At 38.1% G+C, this 22,839-nt stretch overlaps 1 protein-coding gene across 5 annotated transcripts in view; it reads left to right on the top strand.

Annotated features, from left to right (window-relative positions):
• The window catches only part of LOC107567104 (gastrula zinc finger protein XlCGF7.1-like), a 358,002-nt gene that overhangs the window by 140,718 nt on the left and 194,445 nt on the right, over window positions 1-22,839 (top strand). For 2 of the 5 annotated variants that reach the window (XM_016252717.1, XM_016252723.1), the window contains exon 1: window positions 4,993-5,049. The exons of 2 other annotated variants lie outside the window; for them this stretch is intronic. The gene's annotated coding sequence lies outside the window, so the exon portion shown is untranslated. Of the gene's footprint in view, window positions 1-4,992; window positions 5,050-5,734; window positions 5,892-7,530; window positions 7,831-22,839 lie in introns of those variants that run through there. One more of the 5 variants, XR_001606593.1, reaches the window with a different exon arrangement.

The raw sequence follows: 22,839 nt of genomic DNA, 5'->3' as shown, positions 1-22,839 counted from the left end.
AACATTATTATTGGTGTACATCTTGACACAAAACAATGGCAGAGGAAAAAACAATTCATTCAAAAAGTTTTAGTGAGTATGAAAAAAACACTATTGAAACAAATTGCGACAAACTATCCAGTTATTGAAAGTAAAATCCACACTACTGCTAGTGAGCAAAAGAAAAGGAGTGATTGGAATGCAATTTGCAATGAATTCAAGGTAAATTAAAATGCAACCACAAGAACAATACAATAACTTCAGGTGAGATTTCTTCATTATTATCATTGCACATTTCTCATATTCATATTTTTGAGAATTTATAATGAATGATATTTGTCTGTATAGACTCTGTGGGAGAACCTTAAACTGGCTTTAAAAAGACAAAATGCAGAGATCAGAAGACAGCGATTTACTACTGGTGGTGGACCACCAGATAAAGACAAAACTGATGAATCGAGTGACTTGCTGTCTGGAATAATACAGCACCATCAACCTTTGGATTGTATACCAGATGGTGATCACTTGAACCGTTCAGATGAAGAACTGAGCACAAATGGCATGCAAGAAAGAAATTGGTTACTTCATTTGGTACATATATATTCCACTTTGTCAATCTTTATTCTTCTTTCATTCTAAGGATCATGTGAGTTTTTGTGCTTCTGTGTTTTTCCCCACAGAAAAAAGCAATCTGAACAGGTTAACGAGCCAGAGCACAGTGAGTGTGTGGCCACCACATCTGCTGTAGCATCCCTGAGAAAAGATGCTGCCACCACCTTTCAGCAGAGAACAAGCAAGATGACCATCCATGAAAAGTTAGCCAGAGATTTTCATGAGCAAAAAATGCAATAGCTGAAGAAAGAACATGACATGAAAATAAGAATTCTACAGGTTGAATTGGATATGAAGTTCGAAGAAAGAGATATAATTGTCGCCTTACTGTTGTGGGATTTATGTATGGAGTGAATAATAAGTTACTCTGACCATATCCATTGTCACCAAGTAGAAGTCCGCTATGCTGTCCTCTCAGAAACTGAGCACACAATGAAAAGTTGAGAAAAATCCTTGAATCGTGAGTTGAACTTTCCAACGTGCAACAATGTTTGCAAACTCTAAATTAGGTGTGCATACACCCTGAACGTTGACAGAAAACCAGTCAGGAGTTGATGGACACTTGATGGGAACTTGACATTCATCTATACAGCCAATCACACCTGGGAAGTGCCCATATTCATAGAATTGCACTTTATAGTTGGCTTGGTCAGCAGCATCAGGAAACTTGATGTAAAGTCTCCTCAGTTCACAAATGGCTCTGCAAACTTTGTGAACTATTCTACACACAGTTGCTTCACTGGCACCACACAAATCACCAGTTTCACGATGAAAGGTCCCAGATGCCAAAAACCTCAATGTGAGCAGAACATGGAGAGAACTGGGTAAAGGCCTTCCTCTCAGAGACAGACAGGAAAGACAGTCAGCTCCAATGCATTTTCTTCGTACATACGAAAGTGGTCTTGAAAAGCTATGTCATCAAAGTAATGTAATGGATCACTCCTATCCACAAGTACTCTGGCTGGCCTCTGTTGTGCATGTTGGTTTTCAGGTTTCCAAACTTGCAGTCTTTGCACTTGACCTCTTGACATCTTATATGACGTATTTCCTGTTTTTGGCCCAAGCGTTCAAGTGAGGATGAAGACCACAAGTGTGTGTCAAACTTTTCATTACCTGATGGGACACACTTATAGTATTGTAAAAATGCAAGTGTTTACATAGCTTTATTTTAATTTGAATTACTTTGCATTTTAAAATCAACTTCTAAATGTCTGTTCAGTAGTCCCTATAACATGACATAATTTTAATTTGTGGTGCTTCTAACTAAGTGATAAAAAGCAGTTGCAAATGTTGTACAAAATAAATATCACCACTACTCATCTTTGCACCAATAAAACGTAAAAACACTGTTTTTCTACCAAATTATATGTAATATCTAATTATTATATTAATATTTAACGTACATTGGAAAGGTTTCCTTGACCTCTCGCGAGATCTCTACAAAAAGTCTTATGATTTATTTCCAGAACATGATGCATGATGGGATACACTAAGCCTCGAATAGTGCTCCAGAGCGGTATTCGAGATAGTGTGCGTTAAGGGCACTGTGCTTTGCCGTTTTTAAGACCTGGGACAGTCTTGCGCACTTACTTCCTGTTGCGGGCACGCGCTCTCAAGTGGCCAAGACCGCAAGTGTGGGTATTGTAACGGAATGACAGAGGCGTGAGGCGTGCGGATCCATATGCAAAGCTTAATTCATGGACATGGTCATACACAGGCAGGGTCGAACACCAGCAAACAGGTATATCGAGGGCAAGAAACAAGAGCAGTCCAGTAAACTGGCGTGGATCGATCGACGGCTAACGTAATCCAGGGGGCAAGGCAAACGGATAATCCAAACAGACAGACAATAGTCCAAACGAGGGGCGAACGGAGTCCGAAACGACAAGACAAGGAGTTAATCCAAGACAGGCGATAATTCCAGGGCAGGCGGCAGACTGACGAGAGGAGATAAACAGGCTAACATACAAGACTAGACTAAACTGGACAAGAAACACGTAAAGTTGCTATCGCTAACACAGTGATATGCGCAAACAATACTCGGCCCGGAAGAGCATGTGAATGACTATTATATAGGCCGTGTGATTGGTTTCTGGTGTGAGTGTAATCACTGCAATGGAACATGGGAAATGTAGTCCAGGGTGATGTGTAACAGTCTGTGTGGTGTGAATCAATATAATGAGAAGGCGACATCTGGTGGCGAGCGGACGGAAGGTTACGGACAGGATTCATGACGGGTATCTGGACAAGGCACTGGTGTAACTAATGAAGCCCTTGATTAATTGAATCAGGTTTGCTTCTTGAGACAACAAATTTGTAGCAGATTTGTGTTGTTGCGAGGGATTCTATTCAGGGGGTTGAATAATTTTGAGACTGCAGAATAAAAATATCCAGGTGTTGGCTTTGTTTGCACTGCGCAGGTCGATCGGTGTATGACATCAAAGTACCGTGAGAGGTATAGAGAGCAGATGACTACTTATGCTTTCGAATCGCTCTAGGGGTACTTTGATGTCATACACCGATCGGCCTGTGCAGCGCCGTTTCAAGTGAACACACCTAATATGTACGCGTATTTGCATCACTTTGATTGTTCTCTGTAGATCCCACCTACTCACACGCCCCGATTGGTCGATTATGTACAATGCCTGCATGTTACTGGTCAAATTACTGTTCGATCATTACCTTCAGCAAGTATGAAAACAGGAAAATAAAGCAGGAGAGGTATAGAGAGCAGATGACTACTTATGCTTTCGAATCGCTCTAGGGGTACTTTGATGTCATACACCGATCGGCCTGTGCAGCGCCGTTTCAAGTGAAAACACCTAATATGTACGCGTATTTGCATCACTTTGATTGTTCTCTGTAGATCCCACCTACTCACACGCCCCGATTGGTCGATTATGTACAATGCCTGCATGTTACTGGTCAAATTACTGTTCGATCATTACCTTCAGCAAGTATGAAAACAGGAAAATAAAGCAGTTTAACCAGGAAATTAACGTTCTTAGAATTGACAAGACGGTTGACCCTGAGTGGTCAGCTAAATATCTACAGTGGATCTAAAATATGAATAGTTAATTATAACTAGTTATGGTTAATTATTCATATTTTCCATGAGCTGATTTGCTACACAATTTAGAAATCCTGTACAGGATATGTCCGGGAAAAAGGGCATGTATGGTCACCCTACTGTATGTTATTTGTGCCTTGTTGTCTGTAAACAGGCCATTGCATTGTTCAGCTGTTTCCCCTATAGTTCTGCTGAAACTCCAGAGTCTGAGCGATAGAACTGGGAAATTTGTTCTCAAAACTATTAACTTCACAAAAATAAAATTATAAACTAATATAACATAGTAAATACTTTTTTTTCTGGTGGATTTGCATCTAGAGTTTGAGTTTCTAATAAACTGGTTATTGCAACCAAACTGTTCACTCTTAAAAAGGGAAGATGAGGAGTAGGCTAACAACTGAATATGCTGTCATATTTTTTGCCAGTTGAAGAAAATGAAAAGGTAAGACTTTAATCAATGAACCATATTCTTTTATACGGCAAAACCTGTATTTTAAACCAAATTGCTTATAAAAAAAGAACATTACCATTAAAATCAATAAGATCAAAGTCAGACCATCTTTCCATCCAATTCTTATAGAAGACAGATTTGTTGATTTTCACTGTGTATCTGTTATTCATAGAGGACTAATATGGGGAGGAAAATTATGTTTGTAAATTAATTGAAATCTGAGAGTTTGATTAAAAGTAAGACTTGTATAATCACATTTTAGCACATATTATACACTGCCAAATTTAATAAAGATAACCTGGGGAAAATCACATTCCATTAACATTTAGAAGAAATTAATTTAACCAGTTTAATGAAAGATTTCCATTCAGACGGTCAAAATCAACTGTTTTAAACTCATCATCAATTTAATCCTTCAACGTAATGCACTTTAACCAAATAAAGCTGAAATTTGTTTGATTGCCTTTATGTTCCGGGAAGAAACCGAGATGAAATTGATGAATTCATCGACATAAAGATTCAGTTTCAGTTAATAAATGAAATAGTTAAATCTCTCTGCAGCCACGAATGTAATTTTGATCTACAAATTCTTTATGAGTTTAAAATGATAAATTCTTTCTAATCCTGTAAATCGAAGAGCAAGATACTGGAGTTTATCCTTGATTGAGAATATCACAAATGCTCAGTAGATTAGCATCAACTGAAAGCACTTCACAGTCACTTACATTCAGATAGAAGACTATATAAAGCTAAACGTTATTGATAGCTTTGGGCTCTTGATAGCTCTATAATTTATTCAATTAATCCTATACCGTATTATATTGGTTTTCTAATGTAAATTCTATGGTTTGGGGGGAAAATACTTTTATTTTGGTCTGGTGATGTGACGGCATAAGGCGGCGCCGCGCTCCTGCGTCTGTGATTCAGCTGAAGAAAGGTTTGTGTTTTTATTTTATATCATTTAACGTATTTAAACCAATACAACTCGTTAAAAGAATTGTATTTAAAATTGTGAAATTAAAAGTATTACACCTGTTAATATTTAGTGACATTTGTGTGTGTAAAGCGCATCCAGATAGGAGTAACAGAAAAGGTGCGTCTCATTTCGCTCGCTGTATCGTGAATCAGTTTATCATAAACACGAATTCAGTCACTGACAACAAGTGAATGATGGAGAAACGGAGCTTTCGAAGCTCCGAGTCATATGAGTCAAATCGAGAAATGATTCAGTGATCCGAATCACTCGAACTAGCGCCCGCTGACGGCACGTGCTGCACAAAACTACAAACACAAACATGTGTAATGACAACTTTTACAAATCAACTGTCTGCAACAGAGTGGAATATCTATTAAATATAATCTAAAAATCAGTAAATACTAAATATAAATCTTAATACAAATGTGACCCTTTGTTTAGTTTGTGCTTTTATTAATTGGAGTGCTAGTTTTCTTGTCAAGTTTAAGTCCATTAACTCTCTCTGACTCTTAACTCTCACTCTGACTGACTCCCTTACCAGTGCGCTGACTACTGAACTACAGGGAGCTGATTGAGACACACCCAGAGATTTAGTTTGGCATTTAGCCTACTTTGTCTTTCTGTTAATTATTCTCCTCTTAAACAGGACAGAGTGTCTAAACACACAGAGAAACTCCTGCTGAAGCAACTGAGATCCACGTGACACACTGTTATAAAGATGGTGTTTATTAAAGAGGAGAGAGAAGACATAAAGATTGAAGAAACATTCAGAGTTAAACATGAAGATACTGAGGAACAAACAGGTTGGTTTTCATTCTCAAAGCTGAACTCGCTCATTTTAATGTCCAGCTCTACAGAAATGGAGATAAAAAATAATACAGAATTTTGTGTATTTTGTGTAACATTACAATGAAACAAACAATGAAAACATGGAGCAAATGATGACAATTTAGTTTTAACATTTAAAATTAGTTGTCTGTGATTTTTTTTCTCTACTCATCCCCAGAAGTGCCATACTAACATATTAACATAACTGAATGTAAATAGCAGTAAATGTTCATTACAAAAAGTAATAAGTCATATATCAGAAATACCAGCCTACTTATAAAATAATAAAACATTTCTCCAGCTGACACAGCTTGGTAGAGTCACTGCATGCTGTTTATCTTTGACCGTTTTATTTGCTCACCAAAGATCTTTAAATGAAAAACAGTGACCAGTAACTTTATAATGAACTGCAGCATAATAAAATCAAACTGTTCATGTTTATAAGTGACAACCCGTTAATATCAAAGACCTAAGTAGTGCACTAAAGAAAAAAAACATCTGTTGTGCCTGTCACATCTTCTAACAGCATCAGTGGTAAACGTAGCATCAGAAGTTGATCTAGGATGAGTGTTTCTTCTCCTGGTCAGCTTGTCGGCCTTCAAAATATCTTAACCCTTGTAAGAGTCCTAGCTTCTCCCAGAGTTCTGTCTGTGAGACAGAACTGGTCTTGGAAAGACCTGGTCACCTGCTAGATCATTCCCCAGTACAAGACCTACTCCTTCGAATGGTAAATAGGAACACACCGCAAGGTTGACTATCCCAGTCACATGGTTTGACTTCAAGTTGACCCAATGGAGAGGAACATGATCACACCCCATCTTAATGCACAAATGCAGACAGAGTTTTATGTTTACACGACGCGATGCAATGCAACGCGTAAAAAGACAGTATAAGTCATTATAATCAGTAATTATCTCCCCACTGGCTGCAACAAATGCCTCGTTTGTAATGGGTTTTATGTTTTTGTCTCGTCGCTCCGGCCGGGACACGGCATCAACATTATGTGAGGGGCGTAACATTTCCGGCTCACACTTGAGGTATTCGGCCAATCACAACACACTGGATAGCTGGCCAATCACAGCCCACCTCACTTTTTCAGACCGATGAGCTTTGTAAAAATTGACGCGTTTCAAAAAGGCGGGGCATAGAGGAGAAACAATAATGTACAGTATGTGGAAAATAATGTGTTTTTTTAACTTTAAACCACAAACACATTTCATTACACCAAATACACAAAATAATGTTCTTTTTAGCAGCGTCATATGACCCCTTTAATGGCTAACATTGAGGGGGAAATGGATTTAATAGACACAGATCAGTAGCAGTATTGGTATCAATGATACTGGCCTTCCTTAATAATAGGCTACTTGGTAAAAAGCTACCATTAAACCACATATTTTAAATACACAGTCTTAGTTGTTTCTACATTAATGTGAAGATTCAATGTGAAATTATGACAATATAAATATATTAATATGCAATTAATTACAGAAAATGTGCAATTAATTAGTTATTTTTTTTAATCAATTGACAACACTAGTTCAAATGTTTTGATATTTGTTGCTTTGTGCTATTAAACTGGTTTTAACTTGTATTTTTCTTATTTCACCTCAGACCTGATGGCACTGAAAGAGGAGAGTCGAGAACTGAATGAAACAGAAGAGAAAGATCAAAATGGTTTCAAAACTGAAGAAAAATCGATTAGTTGCTCACAGACTGAAAATACTGCCTCACCAAAAAAAGCTCAAAAAACACAAACTACAAACCTTAATTCTCACATGAGAATTCATACAGGAGAGAGCTCTTTCACCTGCCAACATTGTGGACAAATTTTCAATCAAAAAGAAAGCCTTGAAGTCCACATGAAAATTCACAATGAAAAGAAGCCATTCATATGCTCTCAGTGTGGAAAGTGTATTACTCAGAAAAAAAACCTTAATGCCCACATGAGAACTCACACTGGAGAGAGACCTCACACATGCAAACTCTGTGGAAAGAGTTTCACACGTAACGGAAACCTTAAGACTCACATGAGAATTCACACTGGAGAGAATCCATTTGTATGTGATCAGTGTGGAAAGAGTTTTAAGCAGAAAAAACAACTTTATACCCACATTAGAAGTCACACTGGAGAGAAGCCTTTCACATGTGATCAGTGTGGAACGAGTTTCAGATACAAAGAAAACCTTAATAATCACATGAGAATTCATTTAAGAGAAAACCGTTTTAAATGTCATCAGTGCGAAAGGAGTTTCACAGAGAGGAAACATCTTAAGAATCATGTAATAATTCACATCGGAGAAAAGCCTTTCATGTGCCATCACTGCGGAAAGAGTTGCTCAAGAAAAGGACACCTCAAGGTTCACATCCGAGTTCACACTGGAGAGAAACCTTTCACCTGCCCTCAGTGTGGAAAGAGTTTCAGGTTTAAAGGAAACCTAAAGGCTCACATTAGAAGTCACACCGGAGAGAAGCCATTCACATGTCTTCAGTGTGAAATGAGTTTCTCAAAAAGCACAGACCTGAAACATCATTTGAAAACTCATTCTGAAAATAACATTTTCCTCAGTGTGACAAAGGGTTTAGAAAAAGGAGCAATTTCAACAATCCATTCTAAAAGACAATTCAATTTTGTTGGCCAGATAAAATGACAGATAAAGAAAAATGTAAATAAGATAATTTTTCAGTGCACCAAAACACAAAGTACTAAAAGTCTCCATATTAAGGCAAAACATCTCTCCGCCGAACAAAACTGAACAAAATGACTTTTTTCCCATTGGTTGTAGGTGTTTATTTTAGCTTATTGTTTAGTCAAGTTGATTTCAATTTAATGTTGTAATATCTGGATGAGATTACTGATTGTGGAACCCTAGAAATACCAAGCAACTTTACATTTATGATGAGGTAAAGCATGGAAATATTATTCAGCTCTGAAATATTATTTATCAGCACAGTTCATTCTTTGTTGTTTTTCAAGTAGCCTGTATGTACATATACTTAATGTAGGGCTGCACGATAAATCGAAATGGAATCGAGATCGCGATTCGACAGAAGCTGCGATTGTCATGGGTATCTTTCAGTGAAACACGGTTCTGTGATCAGCAGTAAATCTCCATCCAAAGGCCAGAGGGCGCTCTCGCGCTGAAACTCCAAATACGCCTCGCAGAAGAACCCCGGGAAATGCCTATCGCTGCAGCTGAATAAACAGAAGATTCAACTGCTTTCATTGATTCAACGTGACTAATAAACACACGACTACGGCATTATATGGTTTATCTGAGTTCTTATTATTATAATTTTCATTCAAATAAAGTATATTTATAATGCAATGCCTTTATCACTGCTTAAATACTATGAAATATGTTGCGTGCCTTATTCTGTGTAAGAAGCCACATCATCTCACAGAAGGATTTATTTCAAACACTCGACTGACGTTATGAAGTGAGTTTGGAGTAAAAATATGTTATTAAATGTGGTATTTTCACATGCTTTCAGATGGAGCAGCATTTACTTCACAGAGCCGTAGTTCACTGAGAAGCTATGCAAACAGCTGTCATTATCGCAAACGATTTCTTCGATTTCAGAATCGCGCAATAACATTTTTTTTTTTGCGTAACTTGTCGGTGAACTACGGCGCTGTGTAGTAAATTCTGCTCCAAGAGAAAAAGTGACAGAAGCAGCAGTTGTGAGTGGGGTGGCCAACCCTAGCGTTAATTGTGTTAAATATTTTTTTACGTATTAAACTGAAAAAAGTAATCGCCTGCGTTAACGCGCTAATTTTGACACCACTAGTAATTATCTGTAAATATCGATCTGTAATATCAATGACTTCTGGAGGCACCTCTTTTAGTAGCTTACATACCTGCAAACTAGTCGATTTTCTGCAAAATTTGCCGTTTTGAATCAAAATATGTGACCCTGGACCACAAACCAGTCATAAGGGTCAATTTTTTTAATTGAGATTTATAAATCATCTGAAAGTGGAATAAATAAGCTTTCCGTTGATGTATGGTTTGTTAGGATAGGACAATATTTGGCTGAGATACAACTATTTGAAAATCTGGAATCTGAGGGTGCAAAAAAATCTAAATATTAAGAAAATCGCCTTTAAAGTTGTCCAAATGAAGTTCTTAGCAATGCATATTACTAATCAAAAATTAAGTTTTAATATATTTTTTTTTTTTTGCGTAACTTGTCGGTGAACTACGGCGCTGTGTAGTAAATTCTGCTCCAAGAGAAAAAGTGACAGAAGCAGCAGTTGTGAGTGGGGTGGCCAACCCTAGCGTTAATTGTGTTAAATATTTTTTTACGTATTAAACTGAAAAAAGTAATCGCCTGCGTTAACGCGCTAATTTTGACACCACTAGTAATTATCTGTAAATATCGATCTGTAATATCAATGACTTCTGGAGGCACCTCTTTTAGTAGCTTACATACCTGCAAACTAGTCGATTTTCTGCAAAATTTGCCGTTTTGAATCAAAATATGTGACCCTGGACCACAAACCAGTCATAAGGGTCAATTTTTTTAATTGAGATTTATAAATCATCTGAAAGTGGAATAAATAAGCTTTCCGTTGATGTATGGTTTGTTAGGATAGGACAATATTTGGCTGAGATACAACTATTTGAAAATCTGGAATCTGAGGGTGCAAAAAAATCTAAATATTAAGAAAATCGCCTTTAAAGTTGTCCAAATGAAGTTCTTAGCAATGCATATTACTAATCAAAAATTAAGTTTTAATATATTTAATGTAGGAAATTTACCAAATATCTTCATGGAACATGATCTTTACTTAATATCCTAATGATTTTTGGCATAAAAAAAATCTATAATTTTGACCCATACAATGTATTTTTGGCTATTGCTACAAATATACCCCAGTGACTTAAGACTGGTTTTGTGGTCCAGGGTCACATATGTTGTGAATCGCATAGAACCAAGGGGGGGTCATCCTCATCCTCACTTCTTTTGAACAATCAGAATCAAGATAAGGCCATCCTCTTCTTTTCCATGGGCAACTTTTCACGGTACATCAACAATTCTGAGGTAAATTTGATGCCAACGATGTAATGCTTTTAAATTAACTAGTTGCTAAAGTTTACCAAATCAAGTTTAGTCTGTTAGTAAGTCAAGTAAGTTTGTTGTAATACATTTTTCCTAACATTACTTCTTCACACTTTTACCAACCTGTTGTTAAGCTTGTTAGCATGTAAGTCAGGGATGGGCAACTGGCAGCCCGTGGACCTCATACGGACCTCAGTGTCTTTAAATATGGCCCGCTGGATTATATTATACTAGGATTATTAATTTTAAAACATTTGAAAATTCAGTCTCTAAAGATACTTTTCAGATTATGATGTTTATACTAACTCCAACCAGGAGAGGTCGCTACTTCCCAGCCGGTGTGAACATTGTCAATTTTTCATTTATTTTTGCTCATTTTAATGAAAATTGTGTTTTCCAGTCAAAATGGTAAACAGACTCTTTTTACCGAGTTCAAGGGGACCCCCATATGTTTGGCTTGTTTGAAAAAATGTTAATGAAAGAAAATGTAATGTAAATGTAATGAATAGCCACTGTATTTAATAAATACCTGGGGTTGTGTTGGTTTTCCTCTAAAAGAGACAAAAGTAGGCGCAAAGTATGGAGTAGTCGCGTTTTGCTGAGCTGCTCTCTGCTAACACAGAATTTGGATTCGTGCCATTATTTTACTTGAGAATGATCATTCATCCCCCGGAATTCATTTTGCTTTTGTTGGGAGGAAGATTTTATGTTGACTGGTTATTCTACAGGTGTGTTTTCTGACTCTTGATGAAGCATCGTGTGTTCAACAATGGCGTCCAAGAAATCCTCAAAATCCGTGCCTACTGTGGGTGATTCCCTATCTCAGACGAATGTGAATACGATACTTGCTGCAATCAATTCGCAGGGTGATGACCTGAAGAAATTGATAGATGAGAAGATGACTACGTTGGAAGGTCGATTGGACGCACTTGATGTGGCGATGGCTAAGTTGCAGTCTGAGCAAACGGGCTTTAAGCGAAAGATGGTGGAGATGGATGGGGCGCTAAATGATGTGGACCGGCACGTCGGAGAAATGGAAAAGATGTGTCAAGAACTGTGTACTGAGAATAAATCTTTATGGGCTAAGTTAAATGACTTGGAAGGCCGATCGCGAAGGCTAAACTTAAAATTTGTAGGAATAAATGAGGGAGAGGAACATGGCCGCACTTCACAGTTCATCTCGGACTTGATCACGGAGTTATTCGGCTGTGATCACTTCCCTAAGCCCGTTAAAATTGATCATGCACACCGTGCTTTACTGCCCAAGCCATCTGCGGGTCAAAGACCCCGCACTATCATTGCAAAGATCCATCACGACAGGGATAAAGATTTAATTCTTCGCCTGAGCAGGGAAAAATTCCCATTGGAATACAATGGCAGACAGATCCACATTTTCCCCAACTACACCCCGGAGGTGACTGCGCAGCGGCGTGCTTTTGGTCCGATCACGAGTGCCCTACAGGCAGCTGGTGTGAAATGGTCACTATGCTTTCCAGCAAAATTGACGATTACCCACAACGGAAAGTCGCTCTCATTTGCGTCTCCAGAAGATGCCAAAACATTTGTGGATGACCTGCCTAATAATGCTTCGACATGATCCCGAATCATGATTAGATCTGACTCTGATTGTTTTTGGACTTCATGGACCATTTAAACTATACAGCACGCGAGATAGAGAGATGTTCACTATTTTGTAGAGAGTGGATCTTGGTTTTGTTTTGTTTTTCCCTTTTGTGTATCTTTCTCTTCCTTACCTAAGGTTGTTAGGGAGGTTCTTGTTTAATTAAGCCGGGTGGGTTTTCTGAGAATGTCTGTTTGATTGTTATATTAATGATTGTTTTAAAAAATGAGGGAATGAATATTAATTTTGTCAGTTGTAATGTACGAGGAATGGGGCACCCGATAAAACGTGGCAAAGTGTTTGCACTTTTTTTTTTTTTACAATATATTTATTACTTTTTTCAGTTTGCATATTACAGCAGATTACACAGTAAGTAACAATCATGTAAACACAGCAAAATTTTACACCAAATTCTCCCTCCCATCACCCCATCCCAAAACAAAAGAAGGGGGAAAAAAAAAACTAATTTAAAGATACCTAAATTAAGTAAAGAGTGTTTCCCAAGTCTGTAAAGAAGATCATGATATTACCTTACTCCCTCAGAGCTTGCTGTAGCAGACTACCAACATTAACATTGTGTCTTAAGAAATTAGTAAAAGGTTTCCAGACATCTTCAAAAACGTTTTGTTTCTTTTTGACAATATATGTGATCTTTTCCATTGACATGTTTGACGCCATTTTCCACTTTCCAATTCTTGTCTCATTGATATTTTTCCAATTAAGAGCAATTATTCGTTTAGCTTGTAAAATACACATTTCAATGAATCTGACCTCTTTGCTTTGTAAGAGAGGACTGATATATACCCAGAATAAAAAGCTTAGGATCCAGTGGTAATTTCTTTGATAGAATTTGATCAATCATATCAATTATACCTTTCCAAAAAGACTTAACTTTCTCGCATTCCCATATACAGTGGTACAGTGTACCTCTCGCCTCATTACACTTTATACAGGTGTCAGGAATATTATCATTAAACTTGTGCAACATAACAGGAGTTATATATGTTCGCATCAGCCATTTATATTGTATGAGTTTCAAGCTACTGTTGACTGTCTGTATCTGAGCCTTCTTGCATGCCTCATTCCAATCCTCTAGAGATATTTCATCATTTATATCTTCTTTCCATAATCTTAGTTTAGATTCTGAGGATTCATTAGACCCAGATACAAACAATTCATACAAAGAGGAAATTGAACCTTTATCATAACAGTGACCTATGATTGCTGCCTCTAATGGGGAGATGACAGGAATATCTAATGAATGATTTTGAGATGAGGATATAAAGCTTCTAAGTTGAAGATATTTGAAAAAATGGGTCTTTGGAATGCCATATTTGGTTGATATTTCTGCAAAGGACATAAATATTTCATCCTCATTGTACATGTCTTGCACTTTCCTTAACCCTTTTTCAGCCCATATCCGAAATCCTGCATCACATTTCCCTGGTTTAAAATTAACATTACCCCAAATAGGACTGAAACGTGACCAGGAGGGGTTTATGTTCAAATATTTACAAGAATCAAACCAAATATTAATCATGTTCGATACAATAGGGTTGTCTGTGTTTTTTCTTAGGTGCTTGTGATCTGCCGAATACAAGTATAAGTGCAACGGTAATCTTGGTGTAATAGAACATGATTCCAAATCCACCCAAGCAGGAGGGCTTTCAGATGAAAAATTAAACATGATTGTACGCAATTGGGCTGCCGAGTAATACCACTGAATGTTTGGACATTTAAGTCCTCCTCGATCAAATGGTAGGTATAATAAAGGTAGACGTAGCCTGGGACGTTTATTTTGCCAAATAATGTTAGTAAACAATTTCTTAATTCTAGTAAACAAAGATGAGGGAGAGGGTAGGGGAATATTTTGGAACAAATAGAGACATTTTGGGAGTATATTCATTTTTAGGATATTTATCCTGCCAATCATTGAGATAGGTAAAGATGTCCAGCGTTCTACTTATGAGGTAGTAGCTTCCAAAATTGGATCATAATTAATCTGAGCAATCTTATTTACCTCATGAACAATTTTAAACCCAAATATGTAAAATTATCTGTTGAATCGTGATTAACTTTATATCCAGATATTTTTGACGTGGTCAAAGGCCTTCTCTGCATCAAGAGAGAGTAAAGCCGTGTCTTTTGCCCCTCTCTGGCTATGTAAAATATTGAGCACTCGTCTGACATGAAAGCTCTGTCTTCCTTGAATAAATTCATTTTGGTCCTCTCCCACCACCCGAGGGAGTAAGCCCTCCAATCTTCTTGCAAGAACTTTGCTAAGTATTTTTGTATCTGAATTTAAAAGGCTAATTGGGCGCATGTTTTCACGTTTTGTATTTGGTTTTCCCGGTTTTGGAAGTAAAGTTATTAGGGCACTCCTCATGGATGTAGTGTTTGCACATTTAAAATCTTTATCAGCGGATATCATTTTTCTTCAGGAGACCCATATTACACCTAATGAACAGCTACGACTTAAGGCTTGTTCACACTGGGACGAATAGCGCGATTATCGCCGACGTTTAACGCCTCGTGACTAAACAAAGGGCGCCAATGTGAGTGTGCACACCGATGAGCAAAACGCGAGGCGTAAAAGCGTAAATTTTTTTTAAAAGCCTCGGGCTCGTTTTTTTTGGTTTGACTCAGAAGCATGTGTCTTCTGAGGAAAAAAGTTAGAGATGATACTATGCCCACAAATTATAGGCCAATAAGTATTCTTAATTGTGATTAAAGAAGGTGATTGCTAAGACTTTGTCTATTCGTTTAAACAAACATATAGACTCACTAATTAATTCCGACCAAACGGGTTTCATTTCCAGAGAGGTTCTCCTTTTGTAATTCACGGCGCCTATTAAACATTTTATATAATAATCAGTCCAAAAAATCTAAGGCAGTAATCCTCTCCCTAAATGCGGAGAAAGCCTTTGACCGAATTTAATGGAGCTATATGCAGGGCTTAAAGTTCTCCGGCGTGCAGCGTTTGGCTGTTGAAAAAAAACTAATCCTACATTTAAAAAACTTGTTAATATCACTTTCGAGTTCATGAGTTCGCCTACCAATGGTGTGAGAGGAGCACAGCTTTCACTTTCAACCAAACTAACATTACCAGCCAATCAGAATATTTTGCTCTTATAAACACGAGACGTGCATCGCAGCCCTGATGAATGGAGAAGCGTGACAAAAAGCTATGAGGCGCAATGGTCAAAGATGCCCATATAGCGCATAGGCCTATTTACATAGAAAAACGAATTAAAAAGCAGCGGAGTTTGAAACAGCTCAGAGTAATCATGTCATCTCCATAAGAATGACATGATTGCCAAAACTAATTTACCGGGATTTTTGAAAAGGCTTATACTGTCTTTTTATACTGCCGCGTAAACATAAAACCATATCTGCATTTGTGATAGGAGAAATGACAAACAACACGCCCTACACTACACTGCCCAAAAAACTTGCTTTAAATATATAAAATATAAAAAAATTTACTTTGACAGCCGGCATTGTAGTCTACTCTACCAGGATCAGGAAATGGTCCTCCATAAAATGTGCTGCACACATCTGAATATTTGGGTTGAAGTGTTCTGGAACAGTGTTGTAAATACAACTTAACCACTGATTTCTAGTCGTGTCCATTTTTGGAAGGCCAAACAAAGTAGTTTCGCTTTCACAACGAAACACATCGTCACACACGGTGGCCTAGAGTGAGCGGCGGCGACCTAGAGTGAGCGGAGGCCGGGGGCTAGAGTGAGGAACGGGCTGGACTCCGCTTCGTCCACAGTGAAAGCCGATCCGGCGATCCACAGCGCAAAGTTGTTGTATTACCAGCACAGATCAGCTCCAGGCATGACAAAGCAGATATCGTCCTCTTTTGGAAGGCCAAACAAAGTAGTTTCGCTTTCACAATGAAACACACAGCGCCTTCACGACATGGCGGCGGCAACAACAATACTACAGCGAGAATAAAAGTTACGCCTTCTTTCTTTGCGTGAACATTTGGGCGGCTTTATGCAAATTTTCCTACATAGTGACGTAGACATGTGGGGGCGTGTTAGAGCGAGCCGTTTTAGGTAGGCGTGGCTGACTCTTAACTTTTTTAAAAGAATATCTCTTTGGATTTGAGACTTTAGGCTTTGCAACTTTACAGATCTTCTTTATGCACCAAGAGCTTGTAACACTCCAAAGAGAAAGGAAAAATTGAAATCGCATCATATGATCCCTTAAAGGTTCATCTGGGAAAACAGTGTGCATTATCTCACTAGATTTGTAACATAAATCATTTAAAACTTTGCCAATACAGGAGAATACACCAACCTGTTTCTAAATATGCAATTTACTGTACATCGCGATTTCAAAATAAATGTTTCTGAGTTTGCATGTGGCCAAATATTAAAATTAAATGGATTTAAACATTTCAGGTATTTGTTATAACACATAATGTACTTGGTTATGTTCATATTATGTATAGTCATATATTACTTTATGTATTCTATCAGTGTTGTTTAATAAAACCATGTAATTACTTGGTTTTGATATTTTATTTGAGCCAATTATTATTGCCTCATCATTAGTTTATATATAAATAGTTATACTAAAGCCTGGTTTTCACTTTTTGTGTTACTAAAAAATATCAGATTACTCAGTTGTCAAAATAATCAGTAGATTACTTCATTACCAAAATAATCATTAGTTACAGCCCTCGATTAGTTAAAATATTTGAAAGTACAAAGGCATTGTTTTACTTTTTGTAATTAAGAAAAATATTTTGTCATTGAAAATTTCTTAAAAATAGTATTAAAATATTGTCTCGTTCTAGCGAACCAAGTATCTGTATTTTGTCTTCTCTTGTGAGCTAAGTGTATTGTCACACCCCTAGTGTTGATAAGCGATGATATAGCTCGTAATTTTCGAAGTGTCAATCATGTATTCATAAAAAAAAATCTATTTGAATACTTTACCATTTGAAAGGATACTATGACAAAGTTAAAGTTGCCACAGTCATAAGCCCGTTGCTGTTTTACCTAGCCTTAGAACCCCTGGCTACTTATTTACGTACCCATTCTGAGATCCGAGGTATGCCTTGTGGCAAAGTTGAGGTTAAGTTGTCCTTGTATGCAAATGATTTAGTATTATTTTTAAAGACCCGTCCACCGCGGTGCCATGTCTAATGGAAATACTTAACACCGTCTTTATTTGATTTAAAATTTTAATAGAATTAAGAACAATAACATTCTTGCATTGAATCTTCTGCAGCGATATAGATTTTGACCACAAGATTGCAGCTAACGAGCTGTTACCTACTGAACGAGCCTCCATATATAACCATTTGGGATATATGTCTAACTGGTCAGCGGCTATTCGATCACACTCATGCCAAAACATCATCGCCCTCATGTTAGCCGCAATGCTAAAATCTTTCGGGATAATTAGTCCCAGATAGGTAAAATTATTATCCACAATTTGAAAGGGCAGAGAACTCAAAAATGGAACATCTAAACCATCTCCCATAGGCATAAACACACTCTTCTCCCAGTTGACCGAGTAGCCAGAGAAGGAGCCAAAGAGGTTAAAGATCGAACATCCCTCCATTTATCTACCTATCTGTAATAATCATGATTTTTTTTTTACCTGGACAACTTGCTACAGTGTTTATATCTTGGAGGGACAAAGGACTTAGAAATCTTTAACCGAACTATGTAGAAGGCGAATTGGCCACTTTTGAATATCTATATAAAACATTTGATCTCTCGCAGTCACACTTTTTTCGCTACCTACAGATGTGTCATTTTATCAAACACTCCTTTCCTCAGCTTCTGAAATTACCTTTAGATTATGACATACACAGGCTTTTGAGACAGTCGCCATTGGAGAAACATTTGGTGTCCACATTTATATCTATGTTTGTCTCTCACACTTCAATCTGTACAGCGCACCTTAAAGATGCTTGGGAGAGGGATTTAGGAAAGGATATCTCGGCCTCTACTTGGGAGGAGGGGTTGAGACGAATTCACTCTTGCTCTATTAATGTGAGATTACAATTTATACAATTTAAAGTGCTGTCCGGAAGTATCTGAATTTTGGAAAAGTATTTTCAGGCTTTATTCTCGTGCTTTCGAAAGTGAGATTAATATTGATGCCGATTTAGCGATATTTGGATGTTCAGACCAAGCGTTAAATTGGCCACAATCTCAACAACTCTCCCTCATGTTTGGCATGGTATTGGCCAAAAGAGTGATTTTGATGGAGTGGAAATCTACGCCACCTCCAAGCTTTTTTAAATGGCTAGCTGAAATGGTTTCGGCCCTCAAGCTTGAAAGGCTACGTTTTTCTAGAGCAGGCAGATTAAAGATGTTTGACCAAATTTGGGGCCCCTTTTTCAGGTCTATATTTTAAAGATGTCCTTGCTATGCTGCTAATGTGCTACGTGTCTTTTGATTTTGTTTTTCCTCGGTTTTTGTTTTTTCTTACCCTTTTTCATTTCCTTGGTCCAGCTTAGGTTCTTCTGATGGTTATGTGTGATTACCTTCATGATTATTTGGTGCATGTTCGGGTTTGGGGGAGGGGAGAATATAACGAGAATACAAGACTGATGAACTATTAAAGAAAATATTACAAGTAAATATAAGCAATATTACTAAAGATCAAAAACAAAAAACAAAAGAGAGAAACCAAGACCAAAAACTGCAGCAAAGATACACAATCACAACAAATAACAGGGCAAGACTAGAATATAGAGCAGCAAGTCAGTAATTGTCTCTATGGCACAAGACGAACCAGCAAACACAAAAGGAATAAAAAAAACACAATATAAAGGAAGGAAGTACACGAGGGCCAGGTGAGCACAATTAGAGAAACGAGAACAAGACATGGGCTAAACAAGAGGGCTTGAGACAGCTACAACCAGTACTATGCCCCAAGGGAAACAAAGTGGTGGGACCAAAGGAACACATGGCAGACACAAACAAAGACAAAGCAATGTGTTCTGGCACAAGACAAATAAAGAAACATTAAACAAAGACAACACAGACAAAGCTGCCATGGCAGAACCCTGACAGTTATACCACGGTGTAGGACTATTTTCCTTAATCTTTAAGCATAAAGGAGAAACCATGTCCAAAGTGCTAGAAAAGAGAGAATCCAATTAAAACAAATCAGGAAGATTATATACAAAGGATATACGGAGGAATGAGGAAACGAGGAGGGATATTGAGAAGCACCCTATCTATGTCCTCGCAGCAATTTCATACGCTAGACTGCTTGTAGCTGCAGCTGTATAAACACTTATATGCTTAGTACTTCACTCCTGCATCGTATGCAAAACATGACGATCAGTTTAAAACTCGTTTATGGTTGCTCATTTAGAAATTAATAAGGCAGACCATGCAATATGCACAGTGAAATGGAGTAAAAGAGCGTTCACTTATGTTAGATGTTGATTTTAGATGCATTCTGAAGCGCGCTGCAACTGTTACAGCAAGCACTATTAATTATTTGAATGTTGAGCAGCAAGGTCATTGTAATGACTTCAGACAAACAACTTTGTGTGCTGTACAAATGTTCGTTTACTTATTGTTTGTTTCACAGAGCCAGTACATGCTTTCAGCACTAAACAGCTAAGCTTTTTTTGGGAAACTCCTTTCTTATAGGGATAGCACAACATCATACCCCTCCCTTTGTTTTAGAAAAAAAAGAAATAAAAAAGGAATGTATGTATAACAATAATAATATTTCACCTTAAATATAAGCATGAAAAATTTTATACAAACACAATTGAAGCAATATTTTCTTGAAACTGTGCTAACCTAAATTATAATTAAGCAAGTAATATATACGCAGCATTACAGATTTGTCAAATGACTTTAAGAGAGGAGGACCCAAAATACAATAGCCCTTAAATGAACTCAAAAACGGTTTCTTTATGATGCTTAGCTTTTGCCTCATTCTAAGTAATCCATCAGTCTTGGGGGTTTCTTTCTTTTCCCTCTTTTAGGATATCTACTCACCATTTGTATAGGACGTTCAGGAAGATTCGCAGGAGTGTTGCTCCTGAATGCTCCTGAAGTCTGCTTACGTCGTCAGGATCTCATCATCAGTGGAGTTGGTAAGTGGAATTGATGTGTATTGTTTCAGAGGTTTTAGATGAGAGATGTGTCTGGTGGCAATGTGTCGCCCTCTTTGAACTGTGATCATTGTTCTTTTGGTTTTATGACTTTGTAAGGTTTCGGGTTGAAGGGTGTCAGTTCTGTTTCAGTCCTCCTGACCGCCAGAGGCGGTGCTTAATTATCGCTGCTCCAGGTAGACAGGTCGAGATAATATTCTAAAATGGTCACATGGTGACATAGGCGGAGCCTCGAAGACATGAGCAGTTGTATTTCAGTATTCAGTATTCGGCCTCTTTTGCTTTCTCGCTTGACTTAGATGGGTCGTTCTTCAGTGATCTCACGCTGTCAAGTGCAGCTTACCGGAGCAGCGAATTATCGTCCTCTCAAGCTGTGGCAGCGCGCTTCTAAGGATCTTTGGATTGGTTTCTTCAACATTGGGGAGTTTTTTGCCCTGTTATATTCAGCAACTAGTGTTGTCACGGTACCAACATTTCAGGTACCAATATCAGTGAAAATACAAGGTTCTCGGTAACAATTTCGGTACCAAAACATAATACAAAAACATGCTAATTAAATTGTTTTACTATACTTTCATTTAATCCAAACTGTGTACATATTTAATTGTAAAGGGCTTTTAAAACCTTCTAGAGTTATTCAGTCAAGAATAACAACTAAGTTATCTAAAAGTTATCTGACTGATATGACACAAACAATGTTAACCATTTGTACATTCTCTAACACGAATATTTTAGATTCACAATTAATTTAAAAGCCTCTGGTCTGTAAAAATAGTAAATATCATCATGTCCTCGTGCAGTGCTCATGTTTATTCAACGAAGTCAAAGCCTTTTGGAAAATCTATTTGTGGCGGTGAGTTCTGATATTGTGGCGGGCGCCACAAATAAATCAATGTATGGGAAACACTAAGAACGAGAAGATCTAAATATAAAAAATTAAAATGAAACTTGCCTGCTTGTACTCTTTCATTTGATCTGGGTGTCTGTCTTTGAAGTGTTTAGTTAGTTTGGTGTGTTTCCTCCTTTTGATGTCGCACGTCTCAGTGCTTTTATGAAGAGAGCGCATCTGCGCAGCTTTCTGATAGCGCATCAAGAACCGGGTTGACCGGGTACTCAGTGCCACAAGTCCAGGGTAAGTATACAGCGCGCAGCTAACTCTCCCACCACCTCTACTCCGTGTGTTTCTCTGCATAGGCCCCATGCAGCCAGGACGCAATCTTCCCAGATGTTCTTCACTCCGGTGCTGGGACACCACGGACCCTGGGTGCACCCGCAGCGGAAGACGCGAGCCAGGCCACGGGCGACGACCTCTCCCCCTCCGGTCTTCGAGATCTCCACCCAGAACCACTTCGCTCCCCTCTGCGAGACGGAAAGCGACACTGTGATCTTCGGGACACTCCATCGTCCGGCACGTCCGTGCTATGTTAGCTGAAGGTAAAGTGCACACTCACTGTTTCCTTGGTGCTCGTGTTCTCGATGTTTCTGCGGAGATACCCACAATCCTGAAGGGCGACGAGAGCCCTGGAGCGGTCGTGCTTCACGCCGGGGTTAACGACACCAAGCTGCGGCAGACGGAAACACTAAAGAGGGACTTCAGGAGCCTGATCGAGACCTGCGACGACGATCATCGTGTCAGGACTCGGGACCGCTTCCCATGTATCAACGAGGACACGAAAGTTTCAGTAGACTTTTTGCTTTAAATTAATTGTTATTGTTATGGTGTAAAAAACAGAAACTGCTTTTTGTTAATAATTGTAATCTTTTCTGGGAGCGTCCTAGGCTTTTTCGCGCTGATGGCCTGCACCCCAGCAGAGTCAGAGCAGAACTCCTGTCGGACAACATCTCCAGGATGCTACACTCCATATGACTAGTAAGCCAATTCTCAAATAACTGACATGATGGCTTTACTTGCGCTGTCCAATCTATAAAGACTGTGTCTGTTCCCGGAATAGTGAGGTCAAAATATAAATTTAATGCAGTATCTAGAAAAATCTGATCACGATTAAACCAGAAAAATTTTAAATAAATGAACAAAAACAATTTTTAAAGTTTAGGCTCCTTAACATTAGATCACTCGCACCCAAAGCAGTTATTGTAAATGAAATGATCACAGATAATA

This window comes from Sinocyclocheilus grahami, unplaced genomic scaffold (assembly GCF_001515645.1).
Source record: "Sinocyclocheilus grahami isolate Dianchi unplaced genomic scaffold, SAMN03320097.WGS_v1.1 scaffold1128.1, whole genome shotgun sequence".
Classification (NCBI taxonomy): domain Eukaryota; kingdom Metazoa; phylum Chordata; class Actinopteri; order Cypriniformes; family Cyprinidae; genus Sinocyclocheilus; species Sinocyclocheilus grahami.
The sequence above is the reverse complement of the archived record's forward strand: the minus strand, read 5'-3'. Positions and strand labels throughout refer to the sequence as shown.